Source organism: Molossus molossus, unplaced genomic scaffold, assembly GCF_014108415.1.
Source record: "Molossus molossus isolate mMolMol1 unplaced genomic scaffold, mMolMol1.p scaffold_m16_p_13, whole genome shotgun sequence".
NCBI classification, from domain to species: domain Eukaryota; kingdom Metazoa; phylum Chordata; class Mammalia; order Chiroptera; family Molossidae; genus Molossus; species Molossus molossus.
Genome location: NW_023425348.1, coordinates 57,808,068 through 57,814,321, shown reverse-complemented (window position 1 = coordinate 57,814,321; position 6,254 = coordinate 57,808,068). Strand labels below are relative to the sequence as shown.

The 6,254-nt window shown below is 41.0% G+C and overlaps 1 pseudogene; it reads left to right on the top strand.

Moving 5' to 3' along the window:
* Positions 1-5,137: 5,137 nt before the first annotated feature.
* On the top strand, positions 5,138-5,733 carry LOC118627605 (annotated as a pseudogene).
* Positions 5,734-6,254: the final 521 nt, after the last annotated feature.

The window sequence follows — 6,254 nt, the reverse complement described above, 5'->3', positions numbered from 1 at the left end:
CCAAATACTTTTGCAGAAATACTTCCACTACCAAGATGAGGACGTCTTTTGTAAGTGTTTGTGTCTATAGATCGCTTTTGCCTGAGGAGTGAAGCCAGCGCAGGGCATTGGGGAGTGCGAAATGTTTAAGTAAGGATTAGTCTAGAAGCTGATTTCATGGCCATGTCACTTTGCCAGCTCAGAACTCAACCCCTGGCAGCCAGATGTGCCTTCAGCCTTCAAAGCCAACATTTATTCCCCACTCTGAAATCGCTGGTAGTTACAAACCATGGGCTGCTGATGTGGGGTAGGAATCAGGGTCTGCACCCAGAAGGCACTAGGGTAGCCTTCCGCAATTCCAAACTTTACTTTAAACGTCAGTCTCTCCACCTAGGGAAGAACCGACATTAACTTATCCCTAAGTACTCTTTGAATTGTAAGGAGTGCCTCCTGCTGAGCCTCCCTGGGTTTAAAAAAATAAGAGTCCTTTTCTTTGGCACTTATCATGGTATCTAGCATACAAGTAGGCACTAAGCCAATGTTTGTTGAAGGAATGGAAATTGATTTATTGTGGTAAATTCACCACCCAGTCTCACTGCTCTTATAAGGCTCTAATGTCAGCATGCAAAAACAAAACAAACAAACAAACAAAACACCAAACCTACTTAGGTAGAGCAGCATTTAGCTTGGATTTGGATAGCCTGAGCACAAACATTTCAGCCAGATTCCCTCCATTTCATTTGGCACAACAGAGTCTATTTTCTAAGAGAAGTTTTCAGGAATGAGACAGGGAAATAGGTTACCTTGAGGATTCTTCCTAAAGACTAGGGTCTCCTAGTTTTAAACATAAAACAGTTCTTTTCTGAGCTCATCCCTGATTTACTTAGTGAACTCAAGGAAGTTTAGAACTTCACATATGCAGATTCTTTAGATTGATTCCAGCTATCCTGGAAACTTCTCCAAACTTCAGCATTGAACAGAGCATGATCTAGTAAGCATCACCAAGGAAAGTGGTTATTTTTAAATAGTTCCTTGAGTATTTGGACCTGATGTTATCTTATTTCATAAAATGGTGTGAAGAGGTCCACCTCTCAGGCTCCATCCCCATCTAGTATTAAGTCCAGGAGCTGCTTGCCTGGTAGCTGGGAAGGCCATCTGGGGAAATTTCAGTACTCTCTCCTCCCTGGTGATTCTTGAGTACACAGGCCCACGAGTATACAAGGAGCTCAGCACCAAGTCCTACGAGTTCATCTTCCACAATGCCTGTCACATTTCCCTGGAGGGCAAGTTGAACCAAGCAGAGGAATGGCATTCTTGAAGAAATTGACAAGACCAACGCTAACCACTTTCTAATCCTCTCTTGGGCTGTAGCCCCATATAGTCTTATCTACATGGTAGGAGGCATCTACAAGTACAACTCAGACCATAAGCCCTTCAGTCAGATTCCTGCTAAGTCATGTCCATGACTGTGGCTGCCTTCACCATCCAGGGACACCTCTGGCAGAGCAAGAAACACATTACTCCCAGGAAGGGAGGCAGCACCCTCAAATAGCCATCACCTGGTGCCCCACGTATCTGGAGGACAGCCTGAAGGAAAGTCAGTGGGTATGTCTGGGTCCTGTCTTTCCCAAACTTTGGGTTGGGCTTGCTTTCCACCCCCTAACTTTTGTCCAATTTTGCTGGGAAGTTCAGGGATTCAGGGAGCAGCTCAGTAGCCCTGACTGCACTCCCAACTTTCTTGACTAAAATAGTATAAAGAGAAAAAATAAATTAAAAACCATTTTCCACTGAGCTTTGTTAATTATCAAGTGAAACTAAGGAAGAAGTTCAGCCCTTCCTGTACACTGATCACTTAGATTGTGACCAGCTATCCTTGAAACGTATGTAGGCTTCTGAACTATAGATAGCATGCTCTAGCAAATGTCACTAAGGAAAATAATAATTTTATAATTTTCTTTCTTTATTGATTTTAGAGAGAGAGGAAGGGCGAGATAGAAACATCGATGAGAGAGAACATCGATTGGCCACCTCCTGCATGCCCCCCACTGGGAATTTGGCCCACAACCTGGGTCTGGGCCCTCACTGGGAATTCTACTGGCAACCTCTTGGTGCATGGGTCAACACTCAACCACTGAGCCACACCGGCTGGGAAAAAATACTAATTTTAAAATAGTCACTTGACCCTGGCCGGTGTGGCTCAGCTGGCTGGAGCACCATTCCATACACCAAAAGGTTTTAGGTTCAATTCTTAGGTTTTAGGTTCAATTTTTTTAGGTTCAATACCTAGGTCTTGGGTTCAATACCTTATCAGGGCACCTACAGAAGGCGACAGATTGATGCTTCTTTTCCATATCAATGTTTCTCTTTCTTTCTCTCCCTCTCTCCCTCTCTCCCATCCCTTCTCTCTAAAATCAATAAGTATGATACTCTCCAGGTCCCTCCATGTCATCTCAAAAGATAAGAGATCTTCCTTTCTTACAGCTGCATAGTATTCCATTGTGTACATGTACCACAGCTTTTTTATCCACTCATCTACTGATGGACACTTGGGTTGTTTCCAGATCTTAGCTATTGTAAATAGTGCTGCTATGAACATAGGGGTACACATATTCTTTCTGATTGGTGTTTCAGGTTTCTTAGGGTATATTCCTAGAAGTGGGATCACTGGGTCAAATGGCCATTCAATTTTTAACTTTTTGAGGAAACACCATAGTGTTTTCCATAGTGGCTGCACCAGTCTGCATTCCTACCAACAGTGTACTAGAGTCCCCTTTTCTCCATACCCTGGCCAACACTTGTTGTTTGATGATTTGTTGGTGGCAGCCATTCTGACAGGTGTGAGGTGATACCTTGTAGTTGTTTTAATTTGCATCTCTCTGATGATTAGTGACATTGAGCATTTTTTTCATATGTCTCTTGGCCATTTGGATGTCTCGTTTGGAGAGGTGTCTATTTAGGTCCTCTGGCCATTTTTTCATTAGGTTCTTTGTCTTCCTTTTGTTGAGTTGTATGAGCACTCTATATATTTTGGAAATTAACTCCTTATCTGATGCATCATTGACAGTTATGGTCTCCCATACAATGGGTTCCCTTTCCATGATCTCACTTATTTGTGGAATATAATAAACTAAACAAACTGATGAGCAAAATTGACCCAGAGACCTAGAGGTAGGGTACTGACTGACAAACCTCAAAAGAGGGGGTGCTGGGGTGGGGGAGAGATAAGCCACAGAACTTATATGCATGTATGCATAACCAATGGACATAGACAACAAAGCTAGTGATGGAGTCAGGGGGATGGAGAGGAGGGTGTCAATGGGGGAAAAAGGAGAAACATCTGTAACAAAAACAAAATAATAAAAATAATTTAAAAAAAAATTAGCCCTGGCCAGTTTTGCTCAGCTGTTAGAGCATCGACCTGCGGTCCACAGAGACCCAGGTTCAGTTCCCGCTAAGGGCATTTACCTCGGCTGCAGTTTGTCCCCAGCCCTGGTTGGGTCATGCAGGTGGCAGCCACTCGATGTGTCCCTTTTACATTGATGTTTCTCTCTCTCTCTTCCTCTCTCTCCCTCCTGCTCTATCTGAATAAAAAATGAAAAAATGTCCTCGGGTGAGGATAAAAAAAAATTAAATTAATAAGCATGACTTCAGGTGAGGATTTAAAAAAAAATAGTCACTTGACTTTCTGGCTTTTGATTTTATCATCTTATATCATAGTTTTTAAACCTGGAAATCAGGGCCAGTTTTGCAACAATATATTGCTTGGAAAAAGAATATTTTAGAACACTGTAATAAACTCTTTAATTTTTACTTCCATTCATTTAAATTAGAATCCTGTACTCTTTGATTTAAAAGTAGAGGCCCCGCTGGTGTGGCTCAGTGAATTGAGCATTTTCTGGTGAACTGAGAGGTCCCAGTTCAATTCCCAGTCAGGGCACATGCCTGGGTTGCGGGCTTGATCCCCAGTAGGGGGCATGCAAGAGGCAGCCCGTTGATGTTTCTCTCTAACATTGCTATTTCTATCTCTCTCTCTTCCTCTCTCTCTAAAAAAAATCAATAAAAAGATATTTTTTAAAAAGGAGAAGTAAAGATAGTTTACCAGGGCTTGTCAGAGACCCAAATCTGGTTAAAAAATATTTTTAATCCTCATCCAAAGATACTTTTCCATTTATCTTCAGATAGAGTGGGAGAGAGGGAGGGAGGAAGGGAGGGAGGGAGGGAGAGAGAGAGAGAGAGAGAGAGAGAGAGAGAGAGAGAGAATAATTGATGTGAGAGAGACATGTCAATTGGTTGCCTCCTTCACAACCAGGGCTGGAGACTGAACTGGTATATGCCCTTGACTGGAATCAAACCCAGGACTCTTTGGTCCACTGGCCAACAATGCTCTAACTGCTAAGCCAAACTGGCCAGGGCAGGTTGAAAATTCTTATGTGAGTTTTCAAGGGATCAAAAGAGTTACAATGAAAGGCTTACTCCTTTACTTGAGCAAGCCAATTATGAGGCAACCAAACAATAACCTGAAAAACCAAACCAAAACAAAAGAAGAATTTTCAAATTCAGAACTCGAGTTAAATTTATTGTACCTAGAAACAAACCCATGCATATATAGTCAGTTAACTTATGACAAAGGAGCTAATAATATACAGTTTAAAAAGTCAGAGTGGATTAAAGTCTTGAACATAAGACCTAAGACCATAACACTCCTACAAGAAAACATAGGTAGTAAACTATTTTATATCAGTCTTGGCCATCATTTTTTTTATTGGACACCAAAAGCAAAAAAAAAAAGGACTACACCAAACTGAAAAACTTCCATACAGCAAAGGAAACCATCAACAAAATGAAAAGACAACCTACTTAATGGCAGAAAATATTTGCAAATCATATATCTTATAATGGGTTAATATTCAATATATATAAAGAACTCTTATTACTCAATAGCAAAAACAAACAAACAAACAATCCAATTTAAAAATAGACACTTATTTTTTCAAAGAAGACATAAAGTTCACCAACAGGTACGTGAAAAGGTGCTCAGGAGAGAGCTGAGTATCAATGTGAGAGAGACACATTGACTGGTTGCCTCCCGCACAACCTGACCAGGGCCAGGGACTGAACTACAACCAAGGAGGAGCTTCCTCCTGTGACCAGACCTCCAATGGACTCACCAAAGAAGCTTAGCCCACTCGCAACCCTGGAGTCTTTTCAGATGCCTGGTGAAGGAGATTCAGCTGGCACTTAGGCTTTCTACGAAGTACTAGCAACGAACCTCACTAACCTGACTCTCAACCCTAGTACCACATTCCCTTCTCTTCCACCAAAACGTTCACGCCAACAGCAGGACAGAGAACAAAACTTACAAGGACTTGGACTGGGGCTGGGTCAAGGCCTGCCCTACAGGAGAAGACTTGGAGTAAGGACATTGGCAATGACTCGAAGACAAAGGATGCAAAGGGCATTACTTATTACTCCATACTGCACCTTGTCTCTGAGATAGAAACATCAATGAGAAAGAACATCGATTGGTCGTCTCCTGCATGCCCCACACTGAGAAACAGGTTCACAAAGTGGACATGTATCCTGTCCTGCAGTCAAATAATAAACCTCTTGATACATAGGTCAACCACTGAACCACACCAGCCGGTCAAATCAAGATTCAGAAGATTTCAATGTAGCTGTCATTATTGCCTATATCATGAAGATCCTTCTGATAATATTAGCATGGAGAATAATTATGTCATGGAGTTGATTTAGCTATAACTCTTATTCTCATACATTTTTCCTTGCTACTAATTTTAAGGTCAGTATATAGCAGTTTAGGTAAGCAACGCTAGGCTAGGATAGACTGTATATATCAATATTTTGATAAGCTATGATAGAAGTTATGTGATGACTTTTTCTTGCTTACCTTGGTGCCAGTAAATTATAAGGAATTAAATGTAGTTTGCATTTAAATGACTTTAATATACTTCAGATCCTTTTTAATTTGACCCAAAGAAGCACTAATAGTTCTTGAGTGTTATCATTGTGTTTTAGAAGCCTGAAGTCAGTAAGAGGAAACCCAAGATCAAGAATTAGAAGCAAGTAACTTGTGTGGAAGAAATGTAAAAAAGAAAACACTGGGTGGTTTGCCTAGCCTAGAGCATGGTTAGTGCGGGGTGCATTAACTAGATTCTCTGGTTTTCAAAAAATTGAGTTGTAACATTTTTTTTAATGTGTTTATTTCTATTTTTTAGTAGCAAATTTGTGTAAGGGCATCTTATTAAAATTTGAGA